The sequence below is a fragment of the Notothenia rossii genome (genome assembly GCF_949606895.1).
Source record: "Notothenia rossii genome assembly, chromosome: 10".
In the NCBI taxonomy this organism is placed as follows: domain Eukaryota; kingdom Metazoa; phylum Chordata; class Actinopteri; order Perciformes; family Nototheniidae; genus Notothenia; species Notothenia rossii.
Window position 1 is genome coordinate 16,595,223 of NC_136908.1, and position 23,655 is coordinate 16,618,877.

General features: G+C 38.7%; 1 protein-coding gene across 3 annotated transcripts in view; it reads right to left on the bottom strand.

The window, feature by feature from the left end:
* Window positions 1–18,197, bottom strand: part of trps1 (trichorhinophalangeal syndrome I) — a 107,926-nt gene extending 89,729 nt beyond the window's left edge. The window contains exon 1 of one of the 3 annotated variants that reach the window (XM_079655324.1): window positions 17,782–18,197. The gene's annotated coding sequence lies outside the window, so the exon portion shown is untranslated. Of the gene's footprint in view, window positions 1–17,277; window positions 17,549–17,781 lie in introns of those variants that run through there. The other 2 variants (XM_079655326.1, XM_079655325.1) reach the window with 2 other exon arrangements.
* Between the last annotated feature and the right edge of the window lie 5,458 nt (window positions 18,198–23,655).

Genomic DNA, 23,655 nt, shown 5'->3' on the forward strand with positions numbered 1-23,655 from the left:
TCATCAATGAGAAATGTTCAAGTATTGTTATAAAAAAAAAGTTCAGGTATCAAATACCCAGAGGCTGTGACCGTTGACAATTTGATTTTCTTTATTTGGTAATTCTAGTGTTAAATGTCAGACTCTAGTTCTCAGTTCCCCCTTTTGTTGCCCCAACCACAAAATCACCCCACCCTCTCTGCCTGTACCACTCCTCTCTCTCTCTCTCTCTGTGTGTTAGTGCCACCCCTTCTTCTTTCCATCCATCTTGCTTCTTTCTGCCTCTCACCGCAAATCTAAATCTGAGTCTGTACTTACACAAGCCGTTTCCTCGGGTCAGTCTCACTAGTGTGTGTGCGCATGTAGGTGTGTAACAGAAAGAAATCCATACACAGGCATACGCATGCACACACACACAGGCATACACATACACACACACACACACACACACACACACACACACAGACAGGCATACACACACACACACACACACACAGGCACACACACACACACACAGGCACACACACACACACACACACACAGGCATACATATACACACACACACACACACACACACACACACACACACACACACACAGGCATACACACACACACACACACACACACAGGCATACACACACACACACACACACACACACACACACAGGCATACACACATAAATCAGAGCAGTCTATATTTGGAACTTGTTTCTTCCATGCTAATAAAGCCACTGTTTTGTCTTCTTTGTTATTCTGAAACTTTGCATATTAAAACTTAGAATTTAAGAGAACTGTACATTTTTATATTTTTTTACTTAAAGTAGTTGCTTATTGGCTCTAAACATAAAGAAAACAAGCAAAGAAAAGAGCTGACATAAAGCCAAATGAAGGGCTGTTGTTCTTAATTTCCCAGGATACCTGTTAAGTGGTTGACCTGCTCCAGTGTGGTCCTCAACATGCAGTTCTCTAGTTGGTACGATAGAAAATGAAGCTTACCAGCCATTTGACTGTGTACATATTTTATTATGTGCTATTTTAAAAGGAAAAGACAAAAACACGATTACTGGCTATCAAAGTAAGGCAAATGATGAGTCATTTGTGGAATTATGACTCGTGTAAAAAAAAGTTTCTCCCATCTTGAAACAATATGTTAAAACAGTTTTTGTGAGAGCATCTGATATTTCACTGCTTTAAAGAACATACATGATAGCCAGCGCACTGCATGCAGACACAGAAAAACACAAAGATCATACTCCTTCATTATGATGTGTTGCTACTGATCACACAACACATGCTTCCGGTTATTACAGGATTGAACCACATAATAGCATTAGCTGTTGAGCATTAGCAGCTGAGAGAAAGCAGCAAAGCTTTCTTCGATAACCAAAGAAAGAAAAAGAACAACTGGAGGGGACTTACTCATTAGTAGTACTCACAACAGGAATAAAACAAGGGAGAGAAGTTTTCTTTTTCTTAAAGAGTGAGTGTGACTACATATTTTCCCCGTGGAGCTCTGACTCAGTGGAGCTGCTGCTTACTCATTTGCTCAATCACTCTTTCCCTGCCCCTCTGTTTTTCTCCTTATCCTCCTTTTTCTTTATTTTCTCCACAATGACTTCTCTTTTTTTTTCATTCCCCGTCGCTCTCACTGTTACAACCCTCATTTCCACATCGCATGTCCATCAACTTTTAACTCTGCGTCTCGTGTTTCCTCTCCTCCATCACGCATCTTTCCCATCCATCCATCACTGAGCTCTGTCATTTTCTTATGCTTCTTCTGTCTGTTTTACCAACTGTCATTATGCCTGAGATCCCCCCCCCCCTGCAGCTCTCCCCATCACCACAGCCACCGCCTTCCTCCCCCCCCCCCCCCCCCCCTGTGCTTAGACCCCCCTACACGAATGTGTGTGGTCCGGTCCGGCTATAGACCGTTACATTGTCCCAGACAGGTTGGACTGCGCCACTAGCCGGTAGACGGGGGGGGGGGGGGGGAGGTTATGGAGTGCGGGGGTTCCTAGGGAATGTTTGTTTTTCTGTTTCCAATTTGGTCCAGCCCGAGGAACTCCACACTCCGCTCTCTGTCTCAAACACACCATTCATGACGGCCTGACGTACATGATTACACACAAATACCCACTCACTAACTCTCCCTCGCTCACACACACAGACATGTATCACACACACACACACACACACACACACACACACACACACACACACACACACACACACACACACACACACACACACACACACACACACACACACACACACACACACACACACACACACACACACACACACACACACACACACACACACACACACACACACACACACACACACACACACACACACACACACACACACACACACACACACACACACACACACACACACACACACACACACACACCGAACTCATTATCAATCATTTTTACCATGAAAAGCTTTGTACTGATCTCTTATTGTTTTCTGATTTGTTATTGCTAATGCCGTTTCAAATGACATGGTGGTCAAACTAAATTATACATTTTTATTTTCTCATCCTTCAGTTATTTTTCCAAACAAAGACAAAATTGTTGTCTTTGTAAAAGCTTTTTCATGCGTCTTACTGCGTTTTAAATGTGATGTCGACAGAGTTAAACTCCATATTCCACCAATTAAAGCACAAAGAACACATTGTTTCATATTCAACTCAACCCTTACATCTGAAATGGATTATTTTAGTCAGTTTTGTTGTTTGGATTCCAAATTCACAATGGTGGTCTTTCCATGTGCTAATAAAACTTTATCTCGTATCGATACAAAGAACAGATCTGCAAACAGAAAGGCAGATAAAAAGGACTTTTCTCTGATGCATGTTGGTTTGTTTTTAGATGTTAAGTTCCACATTCCATCCATTGCTCAATGGACGGACAGGAAACCACACTGTTTATTCAAAGGCTACATATGAGAATAATGGGTTTATTCAGTTGTTCTGATTGTTTGCTCTTAAAAAGTTACGGTGCCTGATGCTCAACAGAGAAAACCAGATCTCACAAGCAGTCACACAGAATTTGCGAATAGATATTTTTACCAGGATTTAGCTTAGAGCGATCCAACACAGACATCAAATATTGACTGCAAAGAAAACAAATCTGAAAGCAACATGATTACACAGGTTTATTGCTGCATCTTAAAGTTATTGTTGTTTTGGGTTTGCTTACTCAGCTTTAGTTCCAAATTCATACGACAGCTAGGGCAAAGTTTAATAGCTAAACATATTAAAATGTTCTAAAAGTTCTTAATTGTTTGCTATTTGTGGTAAGACCAGGAAGACTCATTTGAAGTTAGAACACAACTACGGTATCCCTGGATAAACTGACAGGCAGAAAAACTTAGAGGAGGTCTCTTTTTTCATCTGTTAACTCGTTACTAGCAACAACGGATTCAACATTAAACCCTGAATACGAAGCAAGAGAGCAGGCAAACGGGAGAAGGAGATACATCTGTTCTTCATTGCTCCTTTGAACACGCTATGAAATAACCAGGAGCCTTTATAATGTTCCACAAATAAGCTTGAAATGTACATCATGAGCTTAAAAACAAAGATAAAAAACTGTGTTGTATTGTTGTACCAACAAAGGTTTCTAGTACGGATGTGAAAACGGTTTTCTTCTCTTTAAAAAGACAAACCTATATCATAGTAACCCCGAAGGTGCGACTAATAGTCAGTCAGTGACAGCTCCTGTGTTATGACAGCTTTCTGTTCAGTGGACTGATGGGAAAGAAAAACATTTCAACAATACCGTTTTTATACCTTGGCTGGAAAATACTAACGAGATAGTTCCCAGCGGAGGACATGTCAGAAAACGGAGCCCACTGTAAGCAGCTGACACTAACTGCTGATGTCCGTGTCAAACGGCTGTTCTGATGACTGTCTATGTCACACACAGAATATTTTATACTTCCTGACAAATTCCTTTTGACTGATCACTCAAATTCAGTTCAATGAATGTTGGGCAAAATGAATTGTTCAATAAATCGAATCACCCATCAGAGAATTCAATAATGTATGTCCATTTTTAAACTAAAAGGCTTTAATTCCTTAGTCAGCTCATGAGAATATCCTGAAACAACAAAAGAGAGACGCAGAAACTCCTCTATTAAGTGTGTTGTCATGACAATAAAACAACATCAATCAGAAACCTTGAATAACCTGATCTTTTTGAATGCTGCTTAAAGATAAGGGAGTGGTCTTTCTTTTTAGTAATGTAAGAGACGCCCAGGGCTTTCAACTTGTCTGACACAGACGCACGTGCAAGTTACTGTCACGCTGTCACTTCCCTGTAAAAAAACATGTTCCTCTTTGCCCACATGAGACAATCAAAGGAATGGCAGAGTACACTTCTGCCTGTGGAGTGTGAAGGCCTATATATGCTACTAGATCTGAAGGCTAAGGCATCTTTCATAACACTCAAATATGTTTTCACTTAGTCCATTGGTCAACTAATGGTAGTATTGATCTTATTTTTGATATTATTTTAATGCTGAATGACTTATTTCCGAGAAAACTATGAGCACATCTCTGCTTTTTAATGATACTAAGATTCACCGATCTGTTCATTTTTTTTATTTAGATTAAATCAACGATTTGGTTAGTCAACAAATCCCTTTAAGAATGTATTTAGTCTAGAAAGGCTCTATAATATGTCAACAATGCAGCCAAGAATTGTTACTAATTGTTTAATTAACGGTTTTATTATGCCAAGTTTTGGGGTATATATGGGACAAATTATAGACCCTTTAAATCTAAATCTCAATCTCAAATAACAACCTTAATTGGCCCCCTTTTTGCTATCTCTCCATCTATATGGTGAAATACATCTTCATTTATATAAAAAAAAAACTACAACATTGGGGAGTCTACATCTGAATTAGCGTTGACATGCTTGTCCTGCTGGATCTTCTGCATATTAGAAATTGCCGTTCCTTCAGGTGTGGGAGGTAGAAGAAGGATTTAGTCACCACAGTCACGACAGTATTCACATTTGCCTGCTGAACGGTGTGAACGTCCCGCCTTGATAGCAGCAGAAAACCAGGAGCTGCATAAATCAACACGGGACCGTTGATTTTGACCTTGCTCTCCACGACTAAGACTCTAATACATCAAACTAAAATAATGGAGAACAAACTTTGTTTCAGCGGTAGTTGTAGGCGTAATGGAAGGAACTAGTAGCTGCATAAATCAACATGTTGATTGTTGACGCTTGCTAGCTGTCTTTTCCCCACAAATACGGAAAACAAACTACAGTGCTGCCAGAAACGCACACTTCCAAACATACAGCTCACAAGTCTGCCAAGCACATCTGATTATTTTAAACACGTACACATGCACACACACACCGCGTTGTGTGGGTCACGGTTTGGTGTGTTTCTGTCAGGGTAAGCTCAAACATTACGTCAGTCACACGCACACACATCCACAGACATGCTGATACACTGTGCACACACTCGCTAGACAACTCTCGCTTTCATGTTTACACACACACTTTCCACTCCTGGAGAATCGGACGTTTCCTGCAAGCAGCCGACCTGACGGGAAAAATGTCTGGACAAACTTAAGACGTGTACAGACGTAGGCACACACACACAGGCACACACACACACAGGCACACACACACACACACACACACACACACACACACACACACACACACACACACACACACACACACACACACACACACACACACACACACACACACACACACACACACACACACACACACACACACACACACACACACACACACACACACACACACACACACACACACACACACACACACACACACACACACACACACACACACACACACACACACACACACACACACACACACACACACACACACACACACACACACACACACACACACACACACACACACTGTTGACTTTATATTCCTTTCCAGAGGCCTTCTATCTGCACGCTGGCCAAGTGAAGCAGCTATCCCTGTTGATCACAAGCGGGAAGCAAGACTGGGAGGTATTAAAGGCCTCAGTGATGTCAATGCAGCGCTGGACTCAACTCAAAAATCTAAATACTAAGCCAAATATGATCATAGCAAGTCGGTAGTTTTTTTTTTGGTAATGCAGGAATATCACAGCAGTACATTCTCCATGTGTCTCAATTCAAGATGCTTCTTCTATTTAGCTACCAATCTGATCAAGTGACTGAATGACAAAGCATATTTCATTTTCTTAGACTGCAGTAAGGAATTTCTCCAATATTGCATTGTTGATTTGCAAGGAAATATAGATCCTGACTAAATGCCATAGAGCTGTATCATCCTTCATAAAGTCAGGTTTTATTATTCAGATGCCACAAATGTAACCTCATCCTCAAATTGTATGCATTTATAATGGATTTCTTGGGATTTTAGAGGGACAGGGACCTTTAAATTACGTAATATAATGCACACCATTTTGCAAAGTTTTTTAGGTTTTTAACTGACTACATGTGCAGATATTTATGTTTCACTTGTTTTAACCGCTGCCGCTAACTCATCTACTATGATCTGTTACTTGTTGTTTTTATTTTATTTTCATCTTTCCCCTCTCCTTGTCTTACATCTGTGAAAATGAACGCTGTCAAAGCTACCTCATTCTTCAGTATTACTCCTGAGAGACATTTCACATCCTTACAACTTTGCTTCATAACCCCACATGTATAGTCACAGAGAAGCCTGTGGTGCAATATTACTGGAATACATCCTGAAAAACAAAACAAGAAGCACTTGTTTTATCTTATCCTTCAAGACATGACTCCAATTTTAAAGCTGCGTTAAGCACATGGCAAGATGAAGCCGGAGCTTTCCTTTACTTCACACCTTGCCAAACTAATCCTGAAAGGATCTTTATTATTTGAAAAATAAAAACATGAGGAGCGCTTGTTTTGTCTTATTCTCACAACAGACACGTTCCCTGAGGTTTTATTTAAATCTGGTAAAGTGCACCTCAAGTATTGGAGAACACACATTTCATGTTTTACAGGGATGTGAGCGTTGAAGATGTCCAACTGACTGAAAGAACAAAAGACAGCAGAGGGAGTGGCTGACTAAAGAGATCACAAAAGCTACAGTGGATCTGTCACGGCACGTCATCTGCCCTGCTCTCCTGAACCTCCTCCCAACACTTGCTCTTCAGACAATAAACTGACATTTTTATAATCTAATCATTTAACTCACTGACTCGTCTAAGAGAGAGAGAAAGCCCTGAAAGCGTCAGTGAAAGAGAGATTCTCACAGCTAGGTGAATTAGGCCCCTGAAGAAAAAAGAGAGAGGACAACTTGAGTGTGAAGCACTAAAAAGCCCAAAAGCCATGTTGCAGAACAAACGCCATGCCCCCTGCTGGGCTTTACCACCCACCCCAACACACACGCACTCACACACACAGGCCCGGAGTAAATTTAGCTGTCAGCCGTAAAGTTTTTCGACTATAGCAAGTGATCTTTTGCCCCCTTTTCTCTCCCCCTTTTCCTCCTTCCACCCACTGCTGTGGCTATGCAAATTAGTTCCTCGTCTATCCTTCCGTACATCCTTCTTTACTCCATTTCCACCTAAGCATTACTTTTCCTATCACAGCTTTGTTTATTCTAACTTTCCTTTCCTACTGTGTCACTTCCTTGTTCCCTCCCTCCATCCATTAATCTATCCATCCCTGTCTCACTCCACAGGCCAACACTGACCAAAGACACTTCTCTTTCTCCCTTATCTCCTGCCTCCTACCTCCCCAGAAATGAAAAACGACCCTTTCCCTCTTCTTCATCTATTCTACTTTAACCCCCAACCCCCTACCTCTTCACCCCCCCCCCCACACACACACACACACACACTTCTGACTGTGGGCCTCTGACACCCACCTTCTCCTCTTCCCCCCACAAAAGTCTGAAAGACCCCCAGATGTGCGCCCCCTTAATTTCCATTTCAAAAAAGAACCACCTCCCTCCCTCCATCATCCATCTATCCATGCATCCACTTGATCACACACACAGTAGACACTTCAAACCACACGGTCACACATGCACACACACACATTTCTCAGAAAGTAGACTTTTTTTACAGGCCAAAAGAACATGCTGACCGTGAAAAAAAATATCACTTATCAGATCAGTTAAAGGGAGTGCTGACAATTGAACAGTCTGTTGTTAAAATACCAACAGAACACTTCCCCTTTCAGAGAGATTTCCTTAAAAAACATGCTGACCATCAAGTTATTATCTATCCACAAAAAAGAATATACTGATGGTAACACATTTCATTTAGCTTAGCAGTCTTTAAATGCGAGAAGGAACCCAAAAGCTTGGATGACCATTGACCATACTTAGCATTTAAAAAAGGGATCTGGTCCAGATTTGTTATCCTTAAACTCATGCAAAAAACTCAGTTTCACCACATTTTCATTGTTGCTATCAAGCCAAATACTTGAAACGTTTACAAAGCCACAATTATGACTCTCTAAAAGACTCTCTCTCTCATATGAATTGATCTCTATTGAAAACAAGTCAATACTGTGGCAAAGCCAACAAAAGGACCCTATCATGGTATCACACTGTAGATAAAGTGCCAATACATTAATGGAAGAACAAAAACGACCAGACCTAAAGTCTACCATTTCAGTTCATCTTCATTATATATGATATGATCAAAAAAGTGTTGTACCAAGAAAAGATGCTCCACTTTTATACATGTTGATGGAGCAATCTTAAATACTGTAAGAGAAGATGAGTCCCTGCCCATCTCACAGTTGATGTTGTTTGAAGCAAAGCCCTGCAGGCATCAGCTCAAACTGTCAGAACGGCTGTACCCTCTAAAACCCAAAGCTGCTACTGCAAAGATTATTCAACAGGATTAAAATAACCGAGCCCCGCTCCATCGTGCGGAGAACAGGTGAGACACTTTGCTGAATCTAACCACATTTCACTGGTTCTTTCAGATTTAGGTTGAAATGTCAAGCTAAGGGTGTCATGTCTCCCTGTGCTTTCTTCGCCCCCCCCCCCCGTCTCTCTGCCATGGAGCGTCCAGCCTGGGTTACATGAATACAATTACAGGCCAGACGGGAACTTCAGACATTACAGGTACGAGATCCATGCCTAATGTTTTTTTCTACAGTCCACACAGCCAGGAGCACGTGCAACAAGTCTGCAGAGACTGGTGTGGCTTTAATGGAAAAAAAAAAAGCGTACATGTTAGTTGTTTAAATCATAGTTTTAATTTGACGGGACGCCATAAAAAGTCTGCCCCTTATCACACACACACACACACACACACACACAACTACTCACACTGACAGACACATGCATGCCTGCACAAAGAGCGAGGACAAAGACCACTTTGAAAAGTTACTCAGCCACCAGATGTTTTAGCCAGAGCCCAGACTACAATACTAATGGGGCTGTATGTGTATGTGTGTATGCATGTGACGGTGTGTGTGTGTGTGTGTGTGTGTGCGCACAGAGAGAGAAAGTCGGAGAGAGAGAGAGTCTGAATGTTTTAAAAGCGGTAAAAACGAGTCGCCATAGCAGGTACTTAGTTTGGCCACATGTACAACTTCAGAAATGAAACAAATCGCTTCATATTTTACACAGGCTGATACACATCTACATATATTGTGAACACAGTCATAATTGTGTTCCACATGTACATGAGAGCAGATAGCGTATCAGGACATAGGAAAAAGGCATGTCATGCCACTGAAAAAACTGCCATCAAATCTTGGGTTAAATATTGTTGGAACTGCGTCACAATAGCAAACAAATGTCAGTGTATTTACACCTAAAGTGGAACTTTTAATTGCATTCTTTGAGAAAGTTGATTAAGTATTTTGACAATGGTTATGGTAAGATAAAGCACAAGTGACTAACATGCTCCTTTCTGGTGTTACAGTATAGAGAAGCAGAGATTTAGAGATAATGAAACAGAGAAAGGGAAACAGAGAGAAAGCAACACATTTCTCAGCTAACAAATCCAACTGCATGTGTGTTTGTGTGCAGAGTCTTGGTTTGACTGTTGATAGAAAAAAGACAGTTAACCCCCAGTACAGAAAACAACCAGTTCAATCATACCCTAGCAGTGACTAAAACAGATTTGACCTCAAGGGAAGGAGATAAGTGCGGATAGGCTTTTACAATAACTGATAGGCATCTATCAACAATGCTGAGCTGAGTGGAGACGAATGCTCTCCACCACTGCACGATAAACATGTGAAAGTAGGCATTACTGATTCATTTCTGATATGCAGCAGGAAGGAAGGGGTGCCATGATAATGAACTACAGAGGCTTGAAATCACATGTGACAAAAAACTCAGATAAGGCTTGATGGCAACTCAAGAAAAGGGGACATAAAATACTGTTCCCCTGTCCTTCATCTCTCATACATTTTATAACACGTTGACTAAAAACAACAGGTGGATTTGTCGTTTTAACTGTAGGCAGTTTGCTATGCATACAATCAAATGATATTCTTTCATCCAGAATCAATCTACCGTGCATTCACTTTTATCGAGACAACTTTTACCCGGGTGGCTTCAGCGATAAAAAAACAAAACACTTCTACTTGAGAAAAGTCTCGCTGAATTAAGCATACAGTACTTGAGGCAAATGGTTCAGTACTCTCCCCATCTGTGGGTTGCACAGCCTTTTCAGCTTCAACACAAAGAAGCTTACAACATAAATCACATTCAAATTCATGCCACTGTCACATTTTCCACAGATAATTTTCACTGTCTGTCTGTTGGGCGAAAAGTGGAAGAATTTACAGATGGAGCCGGGTTCACGGGAACACTTGAGCAAAGTACACAAATGTACTCATAACACCTCGGGATTACATGCGTTTTCACAGCTTTTAGAGCATGTCACAATCACCGTCTGTATAATATATTTTCTTATTACCTCATTGTCCCGTCTTATCACTTGCTTTTGAATGCATATATATGATATTTGCCATTATCTAAACACATAATTTATGTTCTGAAGAAAACCAAAGTTACTTTTAAATATTGTTCTTTTTTTTTCTTTTTTTTTTAATCACTTGAAATTGCATGCGAAATGTATTTTTACACACTTTTTACTTTCAGATGTTCAAAACTGCTAACCTTTTCAATATAAAGTATGTGATAAAGATTGTAATAAGTACTTATGGGATAATAACCTGAAATAGATAGACTTTTAGATTTCACTGTTGGTGTCCCTGTAGTTATAGACAACAGGCAAAGCTTTACATAATCAGATAAAGACTGGCATAAAGACAAAATGATCTCAGGGAAAACCAGATTCAAGCTGCATGTTTACTGTGATCTTTTCAAGACGAGTTTGATTTTTCTAAACGTAAGTAGCAATACAAGCGTGAATATCCTTTTCTGTTTTCCGACACCACTCAATTATTGTAAAAGAGAGCAGACACCCAAGCAAATAAGGCTAAGAATAATTGTGGTTACCCGAATATACTGACGTAGGAGTGTAAATGACACAAAATAATCACAAATGTCAAGAAAATGAAATCATAAATGAAACTACGCGGACCTGTTGTGACAAACCACAGACTCATTAGATACTGTATCTATGAGAAACAGCCGTATTGGATCTCATTCAAATGAATTATGCAAGGATTAAAAAATGTAAAAGGGCAATTCCACAATAATTCACGCTAATTGTGAAATTGATTCCCCTTTAATGATTTTTGCTGAAGGTTTTGGCTCAATATTTATGCTCCCAAGTTATTGTTATTCGACATAACCTTTTAACGTGGAGCTCCAATTTCAAATATTAAACTATTAAGACGAAGGTTTTATTGACTATTACCACAACAAGCAACAATGCCAATGTACAACACAAATCAAACTTGCTTTTAAGTTATAATGCAGCCTCCGTGTGTAAATAGGCTGACGTACTATATTTACAAAGTCTCGATAAAAAGAATATTCACCATCTTTTAATGGGGAGCTAATGCAAATACCTCAGGGCCTCCAAGCGTTTCTTATTAAGATCTCTGTGACATCAATATTTAAAACACATGCCGGTCTGTTTTATTCACATAAAATCTGACCAGACTTCCAGAAGCAAACAAACTCGGTGGAATCTGTTTTAATACAGTCAGCGTTTATAGGAATGCTACATTTTGTTCTCCTAATGCCATTCAGTCATTATCATCTGAGCTCCATTTTTACTCTTTTTCTTTTCCAAACCCCGCCAACAATGTAGCTTTGAGAAAGGTGGACAATGCAGAAGTGCAGAAACATAAATGCACACGGCGTTTAGGACTTGTGGAAAACGTGTAACTTATGGCTTTATGATTAAAGCACAAATGTGTCCAACATATGGATCATAGACAGAAACTACAGCTCTTTAGTAAATGTGAAAATAAACAAAAACCACACAAGAACATATTACTTATTGGAAACTTCAGTTGATTTGCTCCAGTTGAGCAAATGAGCTTTGATTCATTTTCAATTAAATCTTGATTTATTTCAAAGTTAATTGAACACAGCCATGAAACAAATCACCCACTGTGTCTTACATAAGGTCAAAACTCATATGAACAGTGATTGATAAATGAACGTGTGGGTGCACAGGAAGCATGAGAGTGCCGAGTACACTGCTGAGTCAAAGCAGTCAGAACTCGCAACTCATAAAAAGCCAGCAGGTTTCTCACACAACTGAGTTTTCAATAACTATCTCAGGAGGCAAAGATGTGTTGTAAAGAAAGGTTTACAAGATGTTCTCATACCACAAAATACAATTGAACTAATCCTCGTAGAGTAGGTTACAATGTGCAAGGAGGGGTTGTGTGGTTTGAACAACCTTTGGGTAACATAGTCTCATCACCTTCTACTCTTGCCTTAATCTGCTAAACCACCACTTTATCAGCCTCCACTGTATCGTGACAGAAGGATTATTTACTCTCTTGGATGAAAAATCGTACCATATTTAGGATTTGTCTGTTTTAAAAAAAAAAGTACAAAATGGGGGGTGGGGGGTGAAAGAGAATCATTTCACCCTAAACCAAGACCATGTGCTCGTTATCTGAAGCAGGCCGTCTAAAAGACAGACTTAAAAGTCTAAAATAAGACCAAAGACATTAGAGACTAACTCAAGCCTAAACAAGGCTGCATTAACCACAGACAGAGAGTGGGGATGACATTTGGGGCATTTAGCAGACAGTCTTTTTTCCAGAGTGACTTCCAGTAACTGCAACAAGAGAATACGCTTAAATCCCTGCATCCCCCACGTTACAAGTATCTAGAAGAAAGCAATAAAAGAAACAGAACAATGTGCCCAGACAGTCAAATAAGTTCAAAATAAGTGTGTCCTTGAGATACGAGAGAAATAAAAAACACTATAAGTGCGAGCTGCTGAGCTATGAGCCAGAAGCTTTGCAAAAAGTTCTTTTTTTTCTTGAAATAAACTATCCGTGACAAATGGATGTGTTCCTTTATCTGAAATGCAGGCAGGGTTGAGATGAATAATGGCTGATTGCTCTAATAGATGCTATCGGTTTTCTGCTTATTGGAAACAGTAAGTTAAGACAGTCCATGTTCATAAATAAATGGGTGCAGAAATTTGAAATAAAAGGGAGTTGTGAATGCAAATAATGAAAAAAACGTTTAAAAACTTCAAAGAAAAAACATCCTATGCCTTCTGAATTACTTGGGTTTAAAAAGAGGATCTGCTTTATTGTGAAAAGCACAGATTTTATACTGACATGAGCTTTATAGCGAGGTATGGAAATGTTAGGTGATGTCAGCTGGAGACACTTGTGCTATATAATTTGAGCAAAGCTTTTTAAACAATCTTCTGACAAATCAAAATACACAAAAAGAAAAAAGCCAGAGGTAAAACTGAAATACAACGGTAAAATCAAAGTTTTAAACAACTTCTACTGGCGCCACTTCAGTCACATCTAGCAGTTAACTTCTAGAATTCCTAAATATTTACCTACATTTAATTTCTGGTATCTCCTCAAGCAAGAGAGACAAACCCTTTTTTACTTTCACATACTCAAACGGTAGGGTTTGGTCTGTTCAAAGGAATACTTGCTAGCATGATAAAAGGCCATCACAGTTTACAGAACCAGCAATAGTAAGCCACGATGAAAGTTATGAGTATTAAAACAAGCTGAAGCAGGACACAGCGTTTTGAGTGAGAACACGCATCAGTCCCGACTTAAAGGAGACAGCAGCGACCAAGGGACGGAGGTTTAGCAGGAATTCATTCTCCTTAAATGTCTCCTTAATAAAGACACATTTCATCAGGCATAAAAAAATACCTAACCTAACCCAAAACTCTTACAGTATCATGTAAAGGAGGCACCATAAAAGTTGGGCATAAGTTTAACAAACTTTTATCAGTACTGTTAACTTTTTTAAAGTTGAAAAATCGGTTTGTATGTAGTGTTAGTAAGGTTATTGTATTGTGTAATATTCAGTTCATTCAGGTTTCTACAACTTCTGAAGGTGACCCAGTATTTGCAATAGTTTGTCTGATTTCCTATCTTTACATAAAAAAACTCTGGCTCCCATGTTTATGGTTTCAATGTGTATAAAAGTATAAAATAACCACAGATAACTTTTTCCTAAAGAGATACTAATTTACCATCTTTCCAAAAGGTATATAAAACAAAAAGCAAGATGTAGTTTGAATGAAACAAACTTGTCTATTTCTTTCCAAACTCCTTTATGACCACGATACTTTGATGCAGTTAAAACAGCCTCGCGTCCACCAATGAAATCCTTTCAATTCTCCCAAAGAAAAGCCGTTTGGACTTAGTTAAAACGTCTTTTTACACTCTCAAACCGACCGTTCTCGCATGTACACAGTACTGCTGTGAAACGACCAAAGACAAAATGCATGGCAGCCCACAAAATCACTACAGTTGTTCCTCATGTCTTACAGAACATCAAACCATCAATAAAACACAGGAGATACATTCCAGCTAGTTGAACAGGACATTTCTGACTTCCCTCGCTCCATGTGTTCTCCCTCTCTCAAAACTTTCTCTCTTCCTAGTTCCACCGCAGAGACTTCACATATTGCAGCCATATGAGTAAGCCATGGCTGTCTCCTCGGCACATACACCCATACAGACACACACGAAAAAGTGCTGCGCTCTCCCACACTCGCTCTCACACACACATACGGGAAAGAGTTTTACAAGCAGAGGTTCTCTTTAGGAAGTCGTCAACTGTTTTGACGTTTAATAGCAGCTACGAACAAGGCCGTACGTACGTTACAATAATATCCAATGTCTGGAAAGAGTAAAAAACTTTAAAGTAATAGAGATAGATTGATACATGGATGGATCAGATTTTTACTGAGAAAAAACATGTTAAATGTTTGTAAAAGTTTAACAATGGCACATAATAAATACATGTCTGCGCATAAAAGACTGAATGAACTGAACATGCGACTTGTCAATGTTAAGAGCAACCATACACAAGGCTGGTTTATCCAAGGGAAAAATATAAACGGGCAAAATGGACAAGACAGGACAGCAAAGAAAAGTCTGAAAAATAGTCCCAAATATATTAAAAGTTCATTTCTGTCAAAGCCCTTGATCCTGATTTACTTTGAGTTGCCATTGCCAACTAATAAATCAAATCCATGTCAATTAAAAAAGCAAAAGGCATACAGAAAAACGTTATTACATTTGTAGGAATTTGTTTTAAAAGGTTACGCATGGAGCTGTATTAAATGAAATGACATTTACTGAACTTTACGTGGGACAGTAATATTAAGAGCTTGTACTATTAAACTTTGACTCAACTTTGAAAACAATTCTGTGACTTTTGTTTAGTAAAAAGTAATAAAAGAAAAACACAAACATGTCATAATGCTACATGTTAAAAAGAAAATATGTTTGGCATACACTGCTGAATGTAAAAGTGAAGTGCTCAAAAAGAGCAATTACTCAGCTTTTATAGTCTCAGACTTTGATTTGTCTTAGTATGTTGCTTCGGAAATTGCAAAACAAACTACAACTTTAAAAGTACATTCATTACTTTTGTTCATTAGTATTTTTCCTCAAGTAACTCTACAGTTTTAACAATGTATGTCTAACCTTTACTGTGTCCGAGAACAACACTTTCAAAAGTTGTCAGAGAATATCTTTTAAATGTAATAGACAATATTGCATACCAAAACGTTGTGAGTATTTAAGATCACGAAAGTCAAACTTAGTCTTTACTTTTTAAAAGTCAGTATAGTATTTTATCTAAACATCTGCTTGACATTGAAATGCCGTGAAGGTTAAGATGAAGATACATGCTTCTTATTTTAAAGTACTATAGGAAAAAAGCCAGCAAAAGTTCTGCAACTTTACATGTGTATCCACTCAACACATGAACTAATTAAATCACTTTATAATATACAAACTTTCAGCTTCTCAAACAACAGTAAAACAAGTGTGGGGTCAGAGTAAAGTCCCACATGCCCGCTCTGCTTTAAAAAAAAAAAAATACTAAGGTTATCTGTTGAATAAAAGTCGGTCCACACACAAGCAGTTCTTTAGGGGCCAGAATTGGAGAACTGTGAAGGACTATGTAAAAAGCTTCCTTGCAGTGTGTGCCTCATTGTACTGGCTTCACATACTCTGCTCTCCCCACAGAGTTGTCATGCCTACCCAGCTCCCTTATCTCAAAGGAACATCACAGTTTCTTACAACAGGGGGGGGGACTTTTACAAAGTTGAGTGGAAATGCAACTCAGGCTTCCCGGCATCACCCATGAAAAGTTAGACAACAAATAAATAAATAAATGCGTGATATATCAGCTAATAAGTACTAAACTTGATAAGAGAGGATGTTTGGGGATGTTTTACGACAATCCACATCCACCATGCGCTCTCGGACTTCCTAACAATGAAAGAGGTGCAAAAACAGCGCCATACCGGCTGTAAACCACTTGACAAACACAATGTCTTTGATCTAGTGTCACTTCTTTTCCACTTTTAACCTAGTAAACTACAAGCATCTAACTCATTCAACTTTCAGCATAAACCTCTTTCACTCTTTATCTACGACGTGCGTCATAAGAGGAGAACCAAGAAATCTGAACTTGAGTATCAAGTTTGCAGGCACAAAAGTAATGAAAAAGTGATCAATGAAAACAACAAAAAGTAACACACAGAAGTTACACGAGAGCTACTTTGAAGGGACAGAATCAATGCAAGTTACCGGCTTGAAGCAACTCAAGTCGGGATGCCACTTAGCGTAAATAAATGTCAAAAACAAGAAACAAAACTTAGAAAAACACAAACCTACTTGAGGCGACTAAGTCACTCCACGACTCCTTGGTGTTGGCTTCAAACTCAAAGCAGTAGCCGTCCCCAGTAGCCCCCCAATTTGTATTTGTGTAGCGTTTGGGTGTCCTAACCTAAATGTAAATTGCCATGTGAATTCAAAGCGGTGCTGCTCTTTTCCTCTCTCTCATTCAGCAGATCCCTCTTTCCTTACCGACGCTGCTCAGGCCGTTAGTTACATAAGACGCAAACCGACTGCTGTCCGTCGTAAAACTACTAACGACCCACAGAGCAATATTTTGTCTCCTAAACGCACCATTGATTTCCCGGCTTCCTTTTAAAACGAACACATTTCATCTTCCCACTTGTCCGACAGCATGCATTTCGCCATCAACAACTCGTACCGTGCATCGCCGATGCATTTTTTTGTTGCCGTTCACAATGCCACTGCACCAACTAGTAGAGAGGGCTGTGTGCATGGTGTGCATTTGTGTTGGTAGTGTTTCTTTTAGTGCTGCTTACCTGTTGATCAAAAATAAGCATTAGCCTCTTTTCTCTCAGTGTGTGTCTCTTTCAGCAGCCTGTTAAGATGGTGGCTGGCTGCTTGGCTGGCTGCTTCGTCTCTTTGTGGGCTTTTTGTTTGTTGATGATGTCGGACGGGGTGACAGTGTCTTGGCTCTCTCTTTTTTCTTTGGTCTGAGAGGGAAAGAGAGATAGTTAAGGCTTCACGGCAACACATTCAACTAAGCTGATACCGACTGCTTAGTAGTGAGGTTGGCTCTGGTAGTGCAATATTCCGATGTTATAGTATGTTATTTAGCCGCGCAGAGCCACGATTTGCTGGCCACAGCAAACCAAAGCAGAGCAGCTCGTTATCTGTTATTTTTTGTTCAGACTAGTGTTATCGCTTTGCTGTGACAGGACCTCTCTGCCTGTCTCTCTGTACGCTGTAGGCATTACGTCAGAGGAGGAAGACACAGCAGCTCTATTAATATCAAGAAGCCACCCGAAGACTGACTCTTAAAGTGACACACACTGTTATCTCACTTATTTACACATTTAAATCTAAACCAAATCAACTTACGCTAAAAGCAAAAACGCTGGCACACTCCAATGTTGTTTTAAATAGTTAATACTAAAACATAGGTCCATTAGCTACTCACTCAAATCAAGAACACTCACTTAAAGTTATACTCTGTATTACTTCTTTTAAAAGTTATTAAACAAAATCAATGACTCATCCAAAATAAAGAATGCTGACTCACTTTACTAACATTTTATTTACACACCAAAAATAATAATAGCAAAACATATGAATTACGCACTTGAATTCTCAATATGAAAGTGACATGTATTGTATTACTTTTTAAACTATGTAACAAAATAAGCTTCTGATAGAATATCATAAACATTGTATTTTCAAGTGACACACACACACCTTATTCTCATTTATTTACACATACTTAACCACATCAAAAGATTAATGTCACACAGTCACACACACACCACAGTTGCACACATTTACACACATTTACAGAGTTTATATTAGACCAAATTCAACTTCTACACTAAAATCAAGAACACTCATCGTTAAAGTGACACACTGTAATATTATATTTATGGAGTTAGAACTAAACCAAATAAACTACAGACTGTATTTATAATACTAACACCCTTTAGGTGAGTAATTAAATACACATTTAATGAAGCATTGACAGTTTTTATACACCTTATTGTAATAAGCTCTTGCTTAGTTGTACTTGTATAATTGAAGTCAGTTAATAAACTCTTTAAAATAAACCATTCGTAAATATCTAACTATAGCCTCTATAAACGTTTAAAATGTAAATGAATCTTTAACTTCCTCAAAACTCATTGAAACTCAAGCTACGCTCTCATAGTATGTTGACATTTGGAACTTACATGAAAAATTCTGACAATTTGATTTGTTTGGATGTGTTAACACAAATTGGAGGGGGTATTTCCTCTACAGGGTCAGCGGTGCAAATACATTTGTAACTCTTATCTGTTATCACTACCTATTTAACCAGAGGGCAAATAAAACTGTGCGAGCATGATCAAATCATAATTATTCATGGTTTTATAAAATGATCATTTTACTAGTGGCAGCTGAAATGTTACTAAATAGATCTTAACTTTTATTTTCCTTAACGTACATTATTCCAGATGTAATATTAGTCTTGTCCAGAAACTAAAGGCTAGTGGCTGAATCTAGAATAATGTTTGTGTTGAAGTTCTGCAAAAAGACATAAATACATTATTAACATTACGTACAAAGTTTATACATGAACTGTGTGCAATCATTTAAGAATTATGTCAAGTTTAATGACAAACAGCATAGTAAGTATAAAACAAAAGAAGTATTCTGCATTCAGGGTGAGTGCCATAAATAATAAAACATAAAGTGTGACATCAATAATGAAAATGCCCTCGTTAGCTTGGAAAACCTGGCTGTTGGGTGAGTCTCCAAACCGATCCTTCTCCCTTCAAAAGCCGAAGGTAAAAAATGTTTGCTAAAGGCAATAGTGCAGCCTCCAGGCATACACCCTGCTGGATCCACCTCCTCCTGAGTGGTGAAGGCTTTGGACAGAACACAGAGAGGAAGCCACATTGAAGAAATAATACACCTGCCACCTACCGCAAGTATTGCACATAAACCTCCCATTGATCTATGTTTCAAATGTTCCATTTTCTTGCCTTTCCCTATTATTTTCTTCGTCCATTTCTTGAAGAAAGAGATTGTTTAACCCTATCCCATAGTTTCCTCTTCCTATTTACAACTAATAATATCCTGTTGGTATCAAAAATATTCATCTTTTGTTTCCTGCACCCAATAACAGGAAGCATGTAGCATAATATACAATATGTGAAGCAATCTTGCCTGTGATTAAACATCTATAGCTGTGATTACACTGACAAAACGTTTGTGTTGTCACGGCAACCACTGTGTTTCAATTGTTGTTCAAATATTGTTATGACCGCTTCTGTCTGTGTGTCAGTAATAAACTAGTTGGATTCATAATTGGCTAATACATTTTTACTGTTGCATAATCAAGCATTTCCTTCAAAAGTAAAACAAACACAATATTGCAAATGGAATAAAGGTAAATTAAATGAATAATCATACTACACTAGTGATGTAACTAATCTAGGGCTGTAAAGTGAAGATGAACATGTTCAAGCTTGACACAAGATCACATGAACTAAAAGTCTGAGAAGGAAATGGATACAATCTCTCATTGATGTAGCACAATGATATTCAGCATTCACAGCAGCCATGGAAAATATACTCAGTATATTTTGCACATGAAAGGAAATCCTTTGACTCTGCTTTGGAGTCCTTTGCAGCGATAGATCAATGCAGTTTTCATCTTTATTGCAAAGCATTGGAGGTAGCTGATCTCAATCAGGCAGTACAAAGAGGACGATGAATAAGTGTGTACACAACAGCAAAGCATATCCCAGTAATCAGCAATATGCATAATCCCTGTGAGAAGAGCTTTTGAGTCAGCACATGCAGTATAGAGAATTGCCTTTCGTTATTTCGTAAGCAATAAATACTCTATGTTTCTCCAGTTTGTACACAAACCCCCAAACTGAGTAATGACTTGAAACAGTTTTTACAAAAACAACCTAGATGTACAAAATACAAGAAGTATGCAAAAGTTTCTTTGTTGATTGAAGTTATTCAGTAATCTGAAAAATACAATATTTTTAAGAAGAATCTAGTGCAGACTCTTTACCTATACATTCTGCTTTTATCTTACCTATCAAATCTGCTGGAAGTCCAGACTGCCCAGTCAGTTTCATAAAATATGAAAGACAGTAAAATATCAAAGTCATACCATGTTTTTCTGTTAGAATTTGTAAAATGATGATCCTGTCCAGTGTCCACAGAAGACCAGTAAAACTCAAATACAACTACAGTGACACTGGGACAGACTTCAAGTTTGTTCCCCTGTGTTTAATGGCCCAGTGTGACCGCCCTTTGAAATGTAATGCTTAATGTCCCTTTATATCTTTTCTTTGATTCTCCATCATTTAAATGGAGGGCATAGACACATAGCTTGACTGACTGACAGACAGACTGAAACTGTTAATAATAGGTGTTTAATGACCTGGTATGACCTTCTCTATTTTAAATAATAAACCCCTCTCAAGCATTTAATACATTTAATATGTAATAAATTAGGCTTTTTGGTTTTAGTGCTTCAGTGTTTGTTTTCTAGATCAGTGTTTCTGACTGTCTGACTGTCTATCATGCTGCGTTTAGTTTCTAACATTCTGTAACTTTTTTTTTCTCTTTCCACACCAGTTTGTCTGGAGGCAGCTTGCTGATTTTTTCCAGTTGGTCAGTGTGGCTCGCTGGCAGACGCCTGTCCTGTAGACGGGCGCTTACCTAAACAAAGAGGTTCCTTCAACCACTTTTTTATGCCTGTGTTTTTTTCTAAACATCTTCTTTCATTTTTGTTTTAACTATGATTGGGCATATTGATTTTATTAGTCATGTGGAGGTATCTAGCGTCAGGAAGACTGAAAATACCAAAGTAGTCGGTTTGGGCTCAAATTTGGACATTTCCTTCACGTGTTCAGTACCTTACACTGACTCACCAGGACACACCGAACTTAATCCACATTAGATTTTATTTTTGTAATCATATAACAGACTCATACCTCTGCTAGCCAAGGTAATGTAATATTATTTTTATCACTCACTATGAACCTTACATCCCTAATGGCTTAACATCCACTTTAACTTCAAGAATGCAATAACGATGATATGAATATTTAACTATCTGGAAAATGGCGGGGCAACATTTTAGTAGATGTTTAAGGAATACACCAATGGGATTTATAATTGAATACCTCTGTCTCTTTCAGAGCAATATGTCCATTGTTGTCTGCTGGGATGGCAGCTGATAAAGCTGTACTGTCTGCGTTTAGGAGACCAAGGTCAAAGGAGATTGGCTGCACTCTGTCTCGGGCAAAGTGACCCCGTGGTCTCACTGTAAGCAGAAGTGCAGTGATTTTCTAAGGACCGCTGCCCGTGTCCTTTCGTTGGCCATGTCTGGTATTTGTTCTACTTGTGCCGAAAGCAAAAAATGCAAGACAACACTCAATATATATAATACTATATACTGATAACATATATATGATTGAAATGATCTGATAAATGTTATGGTGTGAACAGCCAGACCAGAGCTCTCTCAATGATTGAACGCAAACATTTCCCAAATTGGGATCAATAAAGTACTTCTTATCTTATCTCATGTCACCTTATCTTATCTTATGACTGACATAGCATGACACCTCCTTGTCCAGTGTGAAGCAGACTTTAGGGTTAATTCAAGAACAGAGGCTGCAGAGGGACTTTTGGTATCAAATGGCCTATTGTTCAGTGCATAGGAAGGACATGCACCGAATTGGGTAATCCCTTTTAGCATTACCCGGAGATAGGCTCTAATACAGGATTTGGAATCAGAACCAGAATAATTTTATTCAAACTAACAGAGGCGGAATTTACATTGCTACAGCAAAAGTATTGAGGATCCATAAAGATAGAGGGTGTCGTTTTTCTCATACTGATATTCTGAACAATCTGTTGTATTAGCTGTAAAGTGTGTCTACTGTATGCTATTTTTATTATATGCACAGCACTTTGGTTTGACCAAAAATCGTTTATAAATGTGCTATATAAATAAAACTTGATTTGATTTGATTGAAGCATTGATAAATCGTTTTACATAGTTAAAATATTCCTTGATTAAATAAATGCCATAATCATTACAATATCAATCAACACAATTGTTAAGTGACACTTCATTGTATTCATCAGAAGTTATTTGATTGCAGAGAGAAATAAAGGGATTGGAAAGGCCAGCTAAACAACTATCACCCAGACTGCAACCCTTTACTAAGCCTTCCAGAGGCAGGATTCACTTTCATGTTCAATTCTTGCCAAGTGCTTTATCTGCAAGCTGAGTTGGACACACAAGCCAAAGAGTTTAGGCTGAGAAAAGGATGACTATTCCCTGTGGTGGTGCAGCTAAGAGATTGTTGCCAGCATCACGACCACAACCATCACGATCAATGGAAGGAATGAGCCAAAAACCCATGGTTACAATTTCGAGGGAATTGTGCATTATCACCACAGAAAATGGAGGCATTATGTGTCTAAGGTCTTTCTTTTGGTTTGTTTTGTACCCCTGCAGGGTTCGAAAAAAAACCTAGATGAAAACATGTCAAGGAAAAGAGCTTTGGCATTGCAGCTGAATTTGCAATACAGTCAGGAAGATATGGAGGATAACAACTAAGGTGTCTTACAAAACATATTTTCTATTAGAAACATATTATGAGGTGGATGAAGCCAGTGAT